Source organism: Leptodactylus fuscus, chromosome 9, assembly GCF_031893055.1.
Source record: "Leptodactylus fuscus isolate aLepFus1 chromosome 9, aLepFus1.hap2, whole genome shotgun sequence".
NCBI classification, from domain to species: Eukaryota; Metazoa; Chordata; class Amphibia; order Anura; family Leptodactylidae; genus Leptodactylus; species Leptodactylus fuscus.
This window is the reverse complement of record NC_134273.1, coordinates 63603575-63621019: the sequence shown is the minus strand read 5'-3', so window position 1 is coordinate 63621019 and position 17445 is coordinate 63603575.

The following is a 17445-nucleotide window of genomic DNA, read 5'->3' as shown; positions in this document are numbered from 1 at the left end:
TCTGTCCCGCTATCCTGGTCAGCGGGAGGTGTGTTCCGGTTTCAACCAAAGAGTGGAAAAGCAGGGAGATGTCAGCTCCCTGCTTTACCATACTGCCCCATCTCTACTTTGGGAGTAGTAAGCGCAATGTGATGATGTCATACAGATCATGCACCATGGCCCCCAAACTGAAAAATATCCTCCACAGTGACCCCCTCACAGTATGATATGCTTCCCACAGTGGCCCCACACAGTATAAAATGCTCCCAAGAGCCACCTTCAAGCCACTTCAGACGAGCCCCACAAACTTTGATGAATATTCATGAGGTTCAGCCCCCCGATTCGTTTTGGTGCTATTATAATATTCTGGGGTTTCCTTAGACCCCAGAGTATAAAAATAGAGGCCCATGCAAGGTGATTAAAAAAACGTAACACTTATACTCACCTTGCCTCATCTCCCCTGAGTATCCTCTCTCCGTCCATCTCTGTCTGACATCCTCTTTGGGGCATTTCAGGGGTGTGACTGAGGTCACGCCCCCCAGGCATCACTGCTGGAGCTTGTATTTGGGCCTCAGTTGTCACATGGGGTGACCTTTGGGGCATGTGACCTCATTCTTAGGAAGAAGAGGTCCAAAGAGGATGGTGGGAATTGTTAGAAGCCCAGGAGAGGTGAATATAAGTATTTGTTATTTTTTCTCACCTGGCTGGGAATATACAGACATGACATAAGTCTGGGCCCCTTTCCATTTCATTAGTGCTGCAGGACCCGGTATCTCCAGCTGGCCACAGGCCCCATACTCCTCCAAGTCCAGACGCAGTCACACCTCCTGTGACCTCAATCGTTACGTCCCTGACATTAAACTATGGAAGTAGCTGGAGGATCACATTAAACTGGGGGAAGCTACAGGGGACATTGAACTAGTGGGCAGTGTTAGGAGTATTTAGGTTCATTGCTTTCTTTCCTGGTTGATTAGTCTGTCCTCCCATTTGCACCTGGGAGGAGTGGTCTCTACTCGGTATTTAAACCCATGCCTCCCATGGTTCTGTGCTGAGTGTCGCTTTTACAGAGCTAGGCCTTAGCAGGAGGAGTAGGTGGTTATCTTGGATAGAGGAAGTTCCGTGGTTGGTTTTTGGGAGGTTTTGGGTGAACAAGTTGGTGTGTGTGTTTTCCCTTCTGTGTTCACCAATCCTCCCTCTGTGTATAATTGACTGTGTGAGTGAATTGCCTTATCCTTTGATTTCTACTCAGTTTCCCTGTGTTTGTTTCCTAGTGTAAAGTTCCTTCCCATATTGGTTTGGGGAATTCCTTTCCTACATGTTTCCTGTGTGCTGCTTGTGTTGTTAGTCAGCGCACACCCTTGTCAGTCCCTGTCAGTAGCAGCTTCACTTGTTCGTTAGGGGTGACCCCCTTTAGTCTCCAGTCCCTAGAGATCTTATAGGGCATTCCTTCTCCCACTTCCCTCTAGGCCTACGGTGTCAGTGAGAGAGGAGCTGTCGGGGTCAGGCGTAGCCTGAGAACAGCCGACCTACACCCGTGAGGCAGGGACCGGGTTAGCTAGTGGGAGTAGTGCAGGGCGAGATTCCCTACTGCTATCCCTTAGCCCCGTTGCAGCTACCAGGACTGACATGACAGTACACTCAGCCGGTAAAAAAAAAAAAAAAAAAAAAAAAAAAAAGGTTCGTTTGTATTATGACGGACCTGAAACAGTTGTACCAGGCGGTGCAGCAGATCTCCACTGAGATGGAGGGGATCAAGCTACGAATGGATGCCATCCAAGCTTCTGGCGTATCTCAAGTACAGCAGTTGGCTCAACACACAGCCTCTCAGGTGGAGGGCATACAGAGGCAGGTGAGTAGCGCCCCTGTGGGTCGGCCTCTGGAGCCAAAAGTCAGCTTACCTGAACCCTTCCGAGGTAAGAGGTCAGATTTTTTCCGATTTCAAAAGGACTGTCTTTTGTATTTCCGGCTACGGCCGTTTTCCTCCGGTTCTGAGGTACAGAGAGTTGGGATTATTATTACTTTATTGAGAGATGATCCCCTCATCTGGGCACATTCGTTACCAGCCGACTCAGCTTGCTTACTAACTGTAGAGGCGTTTTTCTCCACAATGGGGTTACTGTATGACGACCCAGACAGGGTACGCACGGCTGAGTATAACCTACGACGTGTGGTGCAAGGGGATCACGCTATAGAGAAATATTGCACAGAGTTTCGTAGGTGGGCAGCAGAAGTACACTGGAATGACCCCGCTCTACTTAGTCAGTTTGAGACAGGGCTCTCGGACCAGGTTAAAGACCATCTAGTTTCTCACCCTGTTCCGGGAGATCTAGATGAGGCCATGCAGCTGGCAATTAGAGTTGGACGGCGCCTCTGGGAGCGTGGAGACAAGAGTCCTGGGGGGCTTAACCCTCCTCAATTCTCCGTTTTTAGAGAGGACCCGGGGGACCAACCCATGCAGATTGGGGCCACTGTGCGAAGTGCTAGACCCAAGAGTGAAAGGTCCCGCACAGTACGCTGTTTTGTGTGTGGAGGGATGGGACATGTAGCAAGGGTATGCCCCTCCAGAGAATGGTTCGCCAAGGAGAGTAATAACCCCAGGTCTATTGAGGGTAAAGGGAGAAAACCTACTAAGGAGGGAGGTGTGCATATTTCCTGTACTCAGACTGCCGGGTTGACCCTTGAAGGATGGGTAAATGGGCAGAAGTGCCGGATTTTGGTTGATTGTGGTTCGGCCGTCAACCTTATTGACTCAGAGTTTTGTGAGCAATTAAGGGTGAGTCCTTTGGTCTTGAAGTCTCAGATACCGGTGTGGGCTATTGATAAGACCCCTCTACAGCAAGCTGTCATCTCCAAACAGGTGGAGGGTCTGGAGTTTGTTGTGGGTGGCCACCGGGAAGAGATTGACTTGTTCTTGTTGTCTAAATTACCAGCACAAGTAGTGTTGGGGTGGCCCTGGCTGAAGCAGCATAACCCTATTATCAACTGGGAGACCGAGTCAGTAGTTTCTTGGGGGCAGGGGTGTAATGGTCGATGTCTGCCCATATCCGTTATGTCTTTGTCTATAGACAATTTGCCTCAAGAAATATGTGAGTTTAGGGAGGTCTTTGAGGAAAGGGCAGCCAAGACATTACCACCACATCGCACCTATGATTGCTCGATTAAATTCATACCAAATGCAGTGCTACCCAAGACACGGTTGTACAATCTCACTATTCCGGAGAGGGAGGCGCTCAAAGAGTATATTGAGGGGAGTCTAGAGGTGGGGCATATTCGCCCATCTAAGTCCCCAGTAGCAGTGGGGTTTTTCTTTGTAAAGAAGAAAGATGGAGGGTTGCGCCCTTGTTTGGATTTTAGGGAGATTAACAAAATCACGGTGCGGAATCCCTATCCCATTCCGTTGATCTCAGATCTATTCAGCCAGATTACGGGAGCCCGCTGGTTTAGTAAAATAGATTTACGTGGGGCATATAACTTGCTGAGAATCAAGAAGGGGGATGAGTGGAAAACAGCGTTTAACACACCCCTAGGACACTTTGAGAATCTTGTGATGCCTTTTGGTCTAACCAATGCGCCTGCGTTTTTTCAGAATTTTATTAATGATGTACTAAGTGCCGTCATAGGGAGGGGGGTTGTGGTCTATCTGGACGATATACTCATTTACACCCCGGATTTGGAGACTCATTGGGAGAGAGTGAGAGAGGTTTTAGATCTCCTGAGGGTTAACCAATTAAGTGCTAAGCTGGAGAAATGTGTGTTCGCGGTCAATAAATTATGTTTCCTTGGCTATATCCTATCGGACAAAGGGTTTGAGATGGACCCTGAGAAGGTCAGGGCAGTCTTGGAGTGGCCGCGACCCGAGAACCTAAAGGCGGTCCAACGGTTCTTGGGGTTCTCCAACTATTATCGCCAGTTTATCAAGGGATTTTCTGAGGTTGTGAAACCTATCTCGGACTTGACTAAGAAGGGGGCTGACTGTGCTAAGTGGTCGCCAGAGGCGCTAGCTGCGTTTGAAGAACTGAAGAAGCGATTCTCGTCCGCTCCCATTTTGAGACAGCCGGATGAGAGGTTGGCCTTCCGAGTGGAGGTGGATGCCTCCTCGGTGGGGGTGGGAGCAGTACTTTCTCAGGAGTTCGAGGAGGGTACGCATCCCTGTGCCTTCTTTTCTAAGAAATTCTCTGCCTCTGAACGGAATTATGACATCGGAGACCGGGAACTACTGGCAATAAAACTTGCGTTCGAACATTGGCGTCATTTCCTGGAGGGGGCCAGAAGGCCAGTCCAGGTATTTACTGACCACAAGAATTTGGTTTATCTTGGGTCGGCGAAGAGATTAAATGCACGGCAGGCCAGATGGGCTCTATTTTTTGCGCGGTTCCATTTTACCGTGACTTATGTGCCGGGTTCAAAGAATGTTAAGGCTGATGCTTTATCCCGGTATTTGTCGACTGAGGAGGAACGAGAGGCGCCTGCCACTATTCTTGGGGATGGAGTGGTGGTAGCAGTATTGGGCGCGAAATTGGAGAAGGCCTTGATCGAAGCGCAACACGCTGCACCTTCCAAGATACCTAGAAACAAGCTTTTTGTTCCAACTACTCTCCGACAAAGTCTCCTGAGGGAGTGTCACGAGTCGGTTCTTGCTGGTCACCCGGGGGTTTCAGAGACCATGAGATTGGTGTCTAGGAATTTTTGGTGGCCAGGGTGGAGTAAGGATGTCTTACAGTTTGTTCAAAATTGTTCGGTCTGTGCAAGAGCCAAGGCGTCGCATACCCGTCCCCACGGTCTTCTACATCCATTGGAACCTCCTAAGGCACCTTGGACTCATCTGTCTATGGATTTCATCACGGGCCTTCCGGTGTCTAAGGGTTTCACGGTCATTTGGGTAGTCGTTGACCGCTTCACGAAAATGTGCCATTTGATCCCGTTTTCCAGGCTGCCATGTGCCAAGACACTATCTGAGGCGTTTATTAAAGAAATTGTAAGGTTGCATGGTCTTCCTGAGGATATCGTTTCGGACAGGGGACCGCAATTTGTGGCTAAATTCTGGCGGGCTTTTTGCAGCAGGTTGGGAGTTACACTGTCGTTTTCCTCCGGGTTTCACCCAGAGTCTAACGGACAAACAGAGAGGAAGAATCAGGATGTGGAACAGTTTTTGAGGTGTTTTGTTCGAGAGAACCAGAATAATTGGGCTGCCTTTCTCCCCCTGGCAGAATTTTCCCTAAACAACCATGATTCCAATGCCACAGGTACCACACCTTTTTTTTGCTCCGGTGGTAGACATCCTGTTTTCGGAGTATTTTCTTCCATTTCTTCCCCAGTTCCGGAGGAGGAGCTATTTTCTAAAAAGCTGCAAGGGGTATGGTCCCGTATCCGAGAGAATCTGGTGCGGGCGTCGCACCAGGCTAAGGTCCAGGCGGATCGGAAGAGAGGAGAGTTGCAGTTCTTCCCTGGTGAGATGGTTTGGTTGTCCACCAAGAATATCAGGTTGAAGGTTCCTTGCAAGAAGCTGGGTCCCAGGTTTGTGGGTCCTTTTAAGATCATCAAGATGGTAAATGAAGTGGCGGCGCAGCTGCAACTACCTAAAAGGTGGAAGATAAACCGGGTGTTCCATGTCTCCTTGTTAAAGAAGGCCAAGAAGGGAACGTCTCCTGTTAAGGTTCCACCAGTTTCTGAGTCCGGGGAGTATGAGATATCCCGAGTTCTGGATAGCAAATATGTTCGGGGGAAGCTACGGTATCTGGTGGCATGGAAGGGATACGGTCCTGAGGATAATTCTTGGGTTCTGGAGTCGGATATGTCAGCCCCCAGACTCGTGGAGAAATTCCACAAGGAGTTCCCGAAGAAGGATGCTCCTAGAGAATCCGGAGTCTTCTCCTTGAGGGGAGGATCCTGTTAGGAGTATTTAGGTTCATTGCTTTCTTTCCTGGTTGATTAGTCTGTCCTCCCATTTGCACCTGGGAGGAGTGGTCTCTACTCGGTATTTAAACCCATGCCTCCCATGGTTCTGTGCTGAGTGTCGCTTTTACAGAGCTAGGCCTTAGCAGGAGGAGTAGGTGGTTATCTTGGATAGAGGAAGTTCCGTGGTTGGTTTTTGGGAGGTTTTGGGTGAACAAGTTGGTGTGTGTGTTTTCCCTTCTGTGTTCACCAATCCTCCCTCTGTGTATAATTGACTGTGTGAGTGAATTGCCTTATCCTTTGATTTCTACTCAGTTTCCCTGTGTTTGTTTCCTAGTGTAAAGTTCCTTCCCATATTGGTTTGGGGAATTCCTTTCCTACATGTTTCCTGTGTGCTGCTTGTGTTGTTAGTCAGCGCACACCCTTGTCAGTCCCTGTCAGTAGCAGCTTCACTTGTTCGTTAGGGGTGACCCCCTTTAGTCTCCAGTCCCTAGAGATCTTATAGGGCATTCCTTCTCCCACTTCCCTCTAGGCCTACGGTGTCAGTGAGAGAGGAGCTGTCGGGGTCAGGCGTAGCCTGAGAACAGCCGACCTACACCCGTGAGGCAGGGACCGGGTTAGCTAGTGGGAGTAGTGCAGGGCGAGATTCCCTACTGCTATCCCTTAGCCCCGTTGCAGCTACCAGGACTGACATAACAGGCAGATGGAAAGGGACATTAAATTGGGGTAGCTGAGAGGAACATTAAACTGTGGGCGCACCTGGAGGAGGACATTGTAATTTGGAGGAATCTTATGTTAGGGCGACTGTAGCGGCATTATACTGTGTAGGGGCACAAAGAGAAATGGATGGGAATGGGTGGAGTCAAAATAGAAGTGGGTGGAGCAAAATTTGCCGGGTGCTTCCAATGCTCTATTATGTTTGGATGATTATAGATAAGATTCTATCCTGCTTCATGACATAAGAATGGAAGAAACCACCCATTGCAGTCAATGGGGGGGGGGGGCAGAAGGCACTCGGATGACCCTTGGGTGTCATGTAATTATTTGTATGATTATCTTTACAGACATAAATGGAGATTTATTACTCATTTTCACCACTTTTGTTGCTAATTTTTTAACGCCACTTGCCACTGTCTAAAAATAAGGAATGGTGAGGGCATGCTATGGGAGAATCCATTAGCCCCACCAGATTCATCGTCCCCTATACCAGTTTTCTGGAGTAAATGATTACCGAAATCTCAGCCGGCTATGAGGATGCTCCAGATCTATGATGAGGTCTGCACCTTGCCATTAATCAGCAGAATCCTCTACTGTGTGGGAAAGATCAGCATTGTAAATCAAGGTCTTCATCGATCTCCCCCATAATTTAGCTCCTATAGACTAGGGTTAGGTGAAAATGAACACGTAAAGTATCACAATATAATGGCATTATAGATGATAGCTGACAACCCTCTATAGACTTACAGTTCTGCAAAAGACAAATATGACAGGTCCACGTTGCTTATATACAAGTACTTTTGGAGCTATAAATATCTCTGTCTCCTGAGAGGTCTAGGGAGGAAACGGTTACTTGTGTAGGTGTTAGATAACAGATGTGACTGCAAACCATGCAATTTCCTAACACGCATGTATAATTTTGCTCACAAACCTTTATGCTAATGTTGTAAGACCACTGTCTCCACATAATGGGTGTAAGTGGAGGGGGAGCAGGGGGATGCTTCCACCATCAGCTCCCTGCTCTACCACTATTACCAATGCTGAATGCAACTTGGTGCAAGCAGGTGCAGTACAATGATATAACTGCACCTGTGGTCCAAGCTGGAGACAAGATAAGAAGAACTTAGTCTGTGGGAATAAGGGCTAGCTGAATATTACATATTTTTATGGCAAGGGGCACTATATTGTGTGGGGGTACTAGGGGGAATTATACTGTATGGGGGCACTAAAAAGACAATGGATATTATACTGTTTGTGCTGAAGAGATCCAACTAGATCGAAACAGCGCTGTCCACATCTGGGATACTGACTTGGCAAAATCCCGCATCATTACAGTAAAGGCTTGTTGGAAAGTCAGGCATGATGTTCAAGGAAGCTACCCCTATAGGGCAGCAAACAGGAGCACTGTTTCCCTATTTACATATTGGGAAACAGATTTGCATATTTTTCCCATAATCCCCCCAGTGGAGCTAAAATGGCTTTTTGTAAGACTCCACACGCCTGAGAAGGTGGTCTCGTCTTAGGGAGTGACATTATCCCCATAACCTGGCCATAAAGGGGGCATTATACTGTGTGGGGCCCACTAGGAGGAAATTATACTGCATGGCACTAAGGAGATATTATACCGCATTGGGAAATAAGGGGTCATTTACAGTGTGGGGACACTAAGGGGCATTATACTGTGGGGAGATGTTACTCTGGAAGAATTATACTGTGTGAAGTCCATTAATGTGAGCATTATACTGCATAGAGGTACTAAGGAGCATTATACTGTAAGGAGATCACTAAGTGAATATTATATTGTGTGGGGGCATTAGGGTGTGTTCAGGGGTATCCCCATGCGGACTCCCCAAACAGATTACCAAACGCAGATGTGAACGAGAGGTCAGGCAGCAGCAGGACACTGCAAGAATCAGCAATGAGGACCTTCTGCCAGAATGTCGAGAAAGGGGCCACAGCGAGTGAGGATACTGGTTCACCTACCTCTGTGCCTAAATGTCACCTGCTGCATCTATATTAATAATCAATTGGGGTAATTTGTAAAATATTTGCCCAGTTTATTACATGGGCGTATAGACTGGTTGAGATGCCTAACTGTATGTAGTGCAGTGAATTTACTGTGCAATGAACCATTCATGCAAGAGGTGGGGGACTGGCTCAGGGGCCCACTGGAGGATTCACCTGTTTGGGTGTGTACATGAACCCTAGTAGCAAGCCATAGTATGGTTACATATAGTTACATAGTTAGTATGGTTGAAAAAAGACATATCTCCATCAAGTTCAACCATGGGATGGGAAATGTTATGACAGTCTTTACATTTCCATAACCATCAGTTGAGTGCATGAAACCTCTTATTGATATATTATGTTTCCTAATATAATGTTCGTAGTGGTTCAAGCCTAAAGCTTGACTTTACGTAGCTATATTTTACCTGTATGTCATTTTTAGGAAATAAACAACATATGATAATAATTGGAGAAATATAATACAATTTAATAGAAATAAAACATTCTGGCTGGATATTTCATCTACACAAATACTGTTTTTGTGTTTTGATTGCCGTTTCCTTTGTGCACGCAGCATTACATCATCTCTAGCATCAAAGTAGTTTATATCATAGAGAGCGTAACCCCTCGCAGGTGAACATAGTGTACTCCAGGTCTATAGTACACAGCGTCTTCCTCATCACAAACCCTTAGAACGTTTAACAAGATCAAATCGAGTAGAGACAGAAGCCATTCTTGGTTAACCAAGCTGAACACAGACATAGGGTTCACCATTTGTGGTTACGTTGTGACGTAGGAAGTTTGATGTTTACAACCTCGGTCCTACAGTATAGTCTCGCATAAAGAGAGAACAAAGTGTGCTATTCCCACGCTCCTCGACAGCTGCAGTTTCACATCTATCTGTATTATTTAACTTTGTTTTGAAATGGAAATAAACAAAAGAAATCAGAAAATTCATTAAATTGTGCAGTGTTTTTATTGATTTAGAACAGTCACATGACTAAATCAACAAAATCCTCAAGAACGGAGAAATCCAATATTCCCAAATCAGGTGTAGACATACAGTCCTATGAAAAAGTTTGGGCACCCCTATTAATCTTAATCATTTTTTGTTCTAAATATTTTGGTGTTTGCAACAGCCATTTCAGTTTGATATATCTAATAACTGATGGACACAGTAATATTTCAGGATTGAAATGAGGTTTATTGTACTAACAGAAAATGTGCAATATGCATTAAACCAAAATTTGACCGGTGCAAAAGTATGGGCACCTCAACAGAAAAGTGACATTAATATTTAGTAGATCCTCCTTTTGCAGAGATAACAGCCTCTAGTCGCTTCCTGTAGCTTTTAATCAGTTCCTGGATCCTGGATAAAGGTATTTTGGACAAACAATTCAAGTTCAGTTAAGTTAGATGGTCGCCGAGCATGGACAGCCCGCTTCAAATCATCCCACAGATGTTCAATGATATTCAGGTCTGGGGACTGGGATGGCCATTCCAGAACATTGTAATTGTTCCTCTGCATGAATGCCTGAGGATTTGGAGCGGTGTTTTGGATCATTGTCTTGCTGAAATATCCATCCCTGGCGTAACTTCAACTTCGTCACTGATTCTTGAACATTATTCTCAAGAATCTGCTGATACTGAGTGGAATCCATGCGACTCTCAACTTTAACAAGATTCCCGATGCCGGCATTGGCCACACAGCCCCAAAGCATGATGGAACCTCCACCAAATTTTACAGTGGGTAGCATGTGTTTTTCTTGGAATGCTGTTTCTTTTTGGACGCCATGCATAATGCCTTTTTTTTATAACCAAACAACTCAATTTTTGTTTCCAAAATGAAGCTGCCTTGTCCAAATGTGCTTTTTCATACCTCAGGCAACTCTATTTGTGGCGTACGTGCAGAAACGGCTTCTTTCTCATCACTCTCCCATACAGCTTCTATTTGTGCAAAGTGCGCTGTATAGTTGACCGATGCACAGTGACACCATCTGCAGCAAGATGATGCTGCAGCTCTTTGGAGGTGGTCTGTGGATTGTCCTTGACTGTTCTCACCATTCTTCTTCTCTGTCTTTCTGATATTTTTCTTGGCCTGCCACTTCTGGGCTTAACAAGAACTGTCCCTGTGGTCTTCCATTTCCTTACTATGTTCCTCACAGTGGAAACTGACAGGTTAAATCTCTGAGACAACTTTTTGTATCCTTCCCCTGAACAACTATGTTGAACAATCTTTGTTTTCAGATCATTTGAGAGTTGTTTTGAGTAGCCCATGATGCCACTCTTCAGAGGAGATTCAAATAGGAGATCAACTTGCAATTGGCCACCTTAAATACCTTTTCTTATGATTGGATACATCTGGCTATGAAGTTCAAAGCTCACTGAGGTTACAAAACCAATTTTGTGCTTCAGTAAGTCAGTAAAAAGTAGTTAGGGGAATTCAAATCAATAAAATGATAAGGGTGCCCATACTTTTGCACCGGTCAAATTTTGGTTTAATGCATATTGCACATTTTCTGTTAGTACAATAAACCTCATTTCAATCCTGAAATATTACTGTGTCCATCAGTTATTAGATATATCAAACTGAAATGGCTGTTGCAAACACCAAAATATTTAGAACAAAAAATGATTAAGATTAATAGGGGTGCCCAAACTTTTTCATAGGACTGTATCATATATACAACCTTTGCCCCAATTAAGAAGGCCCCACGTTGCGTTTTGTTGCAGATTTTGATGCATTTTTCTCAGCCTAAAGTCCTTTTTAACTAAATTGCAGCAAATTTTTTTTCTGCAATGTGTGAATGGGATTACACAGAATCTCATTTACTTTGCTGCTACTGTAAAATGCAGCCTTTTTTCTGCAGAGTTTTCCTCAAAGATCTCAGTAAAAAAAAGGACTTTGACCAATGCAGGCTGTCTTCTTGACTCCCACACGTGTTACAAAGGCAGACCTTCATGCTTACAGGCCATTGCTGCACACATTGGCTGAATTTTATTATTATTCTATGCCAGATTTCTGGTGTAAAAAGTTGCAAACCTTTTGCAACTAGTATTTTTGCATTGCCCATGCCACTTTCCCAAAAAGGGGATGTGGCAAGTACATGCTGGGAATAGGGCCATTCAGACTTATGTGGTGTTATATATATATTTGGTATGTGTACCCATCATGGACCATAAGTGATGATATCATGAATTGTTACATCATGCATTAGCATGCCTCCCAACCTTCCCGGATTCTGAGGGACAGCCCCAGATTCCAGGTCGTGTCCCACCATTCCGGTTGCAGGAGGTATGTACCACATCCAAATCATCTGTGTCTGGAGAGGGTGCAGATGAGTTGAATACAGTGGTGGCGCAGGAGCGGACAGCCCCTGCCTCACCACTGTTCCCTTCCCTGTTCCCCGGCCCTGGGAGCCGTAGGTGAGATGTGATGACGTCATGTCATGTCTGCCACTAGTTGCCCCGGTTTAATGTCCCCTCCCAACTGTCCCAGTTTATTGTCCCCCTCTATTTGCCCCCAGTTTAAACTGGGGCACAAGGAGAGGGACTTCATACTGTGGGGAAATTGGAGGGGAATATTATAATGTGAGGAAACATAATATTAGGGTTACTGTAAGATGATTATACTGTGGGGGGCACAAAAAAAAGGGTGACAATGGGCGGAGTCTGTGTAGAAGTGGGCAGAGCTACATTTTGCCATGGCGCGTCTAGCACGCTGCACATTTTTTTTTAAATGTAGATTGTGAGCCCCATATAGAGCTCACAACGTACATTTTTCCCTATCAGTATGTCTTTTTGGAATATGGGATGGAAATCCATGCAAACACGGGGAGAACATACAAACTCCTTGCAGATGGGTTTCTGCCCTTGGTGGGATTTGAACACCAGGACCCCAGCGCTGCAAGGCTGCAGTGCTAACCACTGAGCCACTGTGTGGCCTCTTATGCTGCACATTTTGTCCTTCTTTCCATCCTTTGAAAGTTGGGCGTTATGCATTAGTGATTTGTTTTTTATACTGTCCTGGGTTTCTTTCCCACCTATATCTTTTTGATCACAATACATTACCAGTATATAAATATAATAGAAAATGTAAAGAATTATATCTGGTTGGAAATATGTTTCTATTTGGGAAAAACCTGCAATATTTTTTGTGGGGGAAATAAAGAATATATATTTAAAAGGATATAGTTTATAGGTTATAGTTTGATGAATTTATTATCATTTATGCCAGACAACTGGTGGGTCGGCCTTTGTGGCATTTGCAGGAATATCACTCATCGGTAGAAGTTTTTTAAAGTTTTTTTTAAGAAACCTCAAAGGTGTGTATCCTGCTCTTCGCTGACCTGACCTAGCTTGGTCAAAAAAAATTTATGAATCAAATCCTGTCACAGACTAATTTAGTTATTCTATTAAAAATGTATAATACTGTAATTAAATCTTTGGAAACTTTCCTATTGTTGGTCACCATTGTTCCAGGGTATTCACATTTGTGTCACTTCATTGTAACAATGGATGACCTCAATGTCCCCGTCTTCCTTAAGACATGTGCCAAGAGCCCGATCTTTACAAACTCAACCTTATTTTAAGCCTGTTCTTTGCCCTGCTGAAAACCAGCAAAATAGGTATGCCATCTTATTTCCTTCAAGGAAAGCCAGTACTCATATTTAATCAATACACAGTACCTGAATTCTTTCTGCTGACCTTTTTTCTGAAGCACTTATAGCCTAAAGCCTCACACAGTATCCCACAGCAAAAAAAAAAAAAAAAAACAGAGCACAGTGGGACAACATGGTGGCTCAGTGGTTAGCACTGCAGCCTTGCAGCACTGGAGTCCTGGGTTTGAATCTCACCAGAAACTACATCTGCAAGGAGTCTGTATGTTCTCCCCATGTTTGCGTGGGTTTCCTCCCATTCTACAAAGACATACTGATAGGAAAAAAAAGTACATTCCCCCTACGCCCAAACAGCAGCACAAGATGGGGTATTCCTGCCCCTGTGTACTGTTAGGACAGGTGGAACTTTTAATAAACTAACTAGTTACCCTCCCATAAAAGGTCCAGGAGACCTCCCCCTCCCTGTGTTTTTTTCTGTCCTGTTACCAGGACAGGTGGAGGGAGAGGTCTCCTCCTCTCCCACACATTCCTTCTTTTGGTGGAGGAAATCTCCCTTTTCTCCCCCCCCCCTCCCCCCATCTTGTGCTGCTGCTGTCAGGGGCTTACCGGGGGTTTGGGGCTTTCTTTGCCTTCCTCACGGCGCCTCCTCCCTTCTCCGGTCTGGCGCGGCCCCATCTCGTGCTACTGCAGGGGGGGGGAGATGGTGAGGCAGCGTATCTGTTCTCGGCGCTGCGGCGCCACTCGTCCGGCTGCTGGGGAGGAACTGTAGATGCAGTTCCTTGTTTCGCCGCGGGCACTACTTGCGGTGCTCCGCGGACTTCCTCTCTTCCCGCGCATGCGCGGGAATCCGGTTCGCGCATGCGCGGACCGCCGTCCCCGCTCGGCCGGACTGTGGGAGCGCTTGAGCAGCGCTCCCACCCCGCTTTGAATTAGTTTTAAGGGGATAGTGTCCCCCTCCGCTCCATCCTCCTAGCCAGCTTAGGCTAGGAATAAAATGGTGCCCCCAAGCCTGGCTCTGGCCGAGGCGCTGGAAGGGGGCGGAGCTAAGGTTCGCCCCGCCCCCGTTTCTCCCTATTTCTTCCTGGTCTGCCCAGAGTGGGTTGCCTGTCTGCTTAGCTTGCAGGTTCCTACTCTCCCTGGGCAACCAGAAGGTAGAAGAAATTTCCTGACTCTACAGGTGCTCTGAAATTCTTTTCAAAAGGTGATGTATGCCCCCTGGTGGGCCCTCAGGGTAGAGGCTGCAAAGGTAAGGGAAATAATGAGTAATATGTTTTTCCTTAGATGTCATCCTCCTCTTCAGTGGCGGATAACCCTAAAAGGAAGGCTTCCAGTAAGCGTCGCCACCTTGCCTGCGCCAAATGCGAAGTCCCCTTACCTGATGGCTACGCTTATCAATGTTGTCGCGGGTGTCGGGGTCCCCCCTCAGAAGACACTTCTGTCCGTGACGTGGTCGGTTGGGTAAGGGAATTCGTCGAGGAGTCGATGAAAGAGATGAAATTCTCAATCTCTCAATTGGCCAAGAGACCACGGCTGGATTCGCCTCCTTCTCTCCCACCGATGGAGGGTCTCCAGATCTTGGACGAGGTATCCTCGGGAGAGGACAACCTGGACCCATCTAAACCGGTATTCTCGGTGGATAGGATGCCCAAACTGCTAAGAGTGGTTCGGGCTAAGGAGTTGGAGGAGGCGGCTGAGGAGGCTCCATCTACCTCTCTCAAAGCCTTCAGGGCGGACCCAGACTTGGTAAAAAGGCTGGAGGCTGAATGGCGGTTCCCTGAACGCCCATTCATTGCGTCTAGACGCTTTAGGTCTCTTTTTCCTCTATCCGAGGCACAATCCAGCTCCTGGGGCCCTCCGCCCAAGGTTGACATAGCCGTCTCCAAACTGTCAAAGCGCACGGTAGTACCAGCGGAGGATGGCTCTAACCTCCAAGATGTGATGGATCGCAGGGCGGAGGGGTCCCTGAGGCGTGTATACGCCTCTTCCTCGGCACAGGCCTCAGTGGGCATTGCGGCTAGCGAGGTGGTCGCTAAACTGCGGTCAGACATCTCTAAGCTGGAGAGAGATATTGACTCCAGGGTCCATCGGGACGACTTGCTGTCGGCCATGACAAATATTTCCCTCATGTCTGACTATCTCTCGGAAGCGGCCTTCTACCAGGTCAAGCTGGCCGCAAGATCCATGGCATTGTCCACCGCCGCAAGGCGCCCCCTCTGGCTTAAGCCCTGGAGGGCAGATAATGCCTCCAAGTTTAATTTATGCGCCTTGCCATTCGAGCCCGGCAGGCTATTTGGCACCGAACTCGACCGGATAATGGAGGGTCTGGCCGATTCAAAGGGTAAGAACCTGCCCCAGTCCACAGGATCCAGGCAACGATCCTTTCGGGGCTACGCCCCCTCCAGAGGCATGTCTAGAGGCCAGTTCCGTAGGCGCCCCTCGGGCCCAAGAGGCGGTCGAGGTTCCTCCCGTGGTGGTGAGAAAAGATCCACCTTCTGACTGTCACGACCCCCTTGCCTGCAGGGCCAAGGTGGGGGGTCGTCTCTCCTTACATTTAACCGCCTGGCACCATCATATACAGGATCCTTGGGTTCTCCAACTTATACGGGAAGGCTACAAAATAAACTTCCTTTCCCTTCCTCCAGACAGATGCAGGAGGACCCGCCCTCTTCAGGGCACCAAACAACTTCATCTGCAAAGATCTGTGCTGGAGTATATCGACAAGGCTGCATTGGAACCCGTCCCCCTAAACGAACAAGGGCAAGGCGTCTATTCACCCGTGTTTCTAGTGCCAAAATCAACCGGAGGGTGGCGCATGATTATCGACCTAAGGTATGTAAATCAATTTATCCGCATGGTCCGGTTCCGGATGGAGACCATAAGGTCGGTTCTCCCTTTCCTGCAGCCAGGAGATCTATTCGTCACCTTGGATTTGAGGGACGCATACCTCCATATTCCTATCTATCCTCCACACAGAAAATATTTACGGATTGCCACTTATCTAAACGGAAGATTACATCACTTCCAGTTTACAGCTCTCCCGTTCGGTATAACTTCAGCCCCCCACACCTTTACAAAGGTAGTGGCCCCGGTCATAGCCGCCCTGCGCCTCCAGGGGATATTTATTGTCCCATATCTAGACGATTGGCTAATAAAAGCTCAGTCAAGGGAGCTCCTCGCCACGCAGTTGAGCATCACAGTGGCATTCATAAGCGAACTGGGCTGGCTAGTAAACTGGCAAAAGTCAGTAGTGGTTCCATCTACCCGGATTCAATTCCTAGGGTTCAACCTGGATTCTCTCAGTATGACGATCTCCCTGCCCTCTCCTCGAAAGGAGAAGATTGGTCGAGCGGTTCACTACCTATCCCGAACCAGGAAGGTTACAATCAGGACAGCGATGAAGGTCCTAGGTCTCATGTCCGCGACCATCGAGGCAGTTCCCTGGGCTCTATGGCATATGCGCCCGTTACAACTCGAGATCCTGAGAGTATGGAACCACAGTCCCATGGGACTTCAGAAGCCTATCCAGCTTTCCATCAGTGCCCGTCGATCACTACAATGGTGGTCCCAACTCAAAGACGGGAGGTCCACGGTCCAGACCTCCTGGACCCTGTTGACCACAGATGCCTCCCTAACAGGCTGGGGAGCGCATCTGGGGGAGACCCTAATACGGGGAACATGGGACCCGCAGGAAAGAACTCGCTCCTCCAATTGGCGAGAACTTACGGCAGTTTTTCTGGCACTACGGACTCTGACTCCCCATCTCCAAGGGAAGGCTGTCAGAGTAAGAACAGACAATTCTACAGCCGTCCAATATATCAACAAGCAAGGGGGCACCAAGTCCCCCTCCTTGATGCGGGTGACCGACCTGATATTTTCATGGGCGGAGAAGAATTTGTCCCGGCTGTCAGCGGTACATATCAAAGGCCACCTCAACGTCCTGGCAGATCAACTAAGCAGGGGACTAGTGACAACAGCCGAATGGTCCCTGTCCCCGGAAATTTTCCAACAGCTTACCAGAATATGGGGTCTCCCCGAGGTGGATCTGATGGCCACCCAACACAACGCCAAGGTGGGACGGTTTTGCTCCCTGTACCGGGACGGCAATCCCTTGGCGATCGATGCCCTGTCAATACCCTGGAGCTTCAAACTAGTATACGTTTTTCCTCCCATTCCAATGATTCCCAGGGTGTTGGCAAAACTCAGGCAGGACCAGACATCGGCCATTGTCATC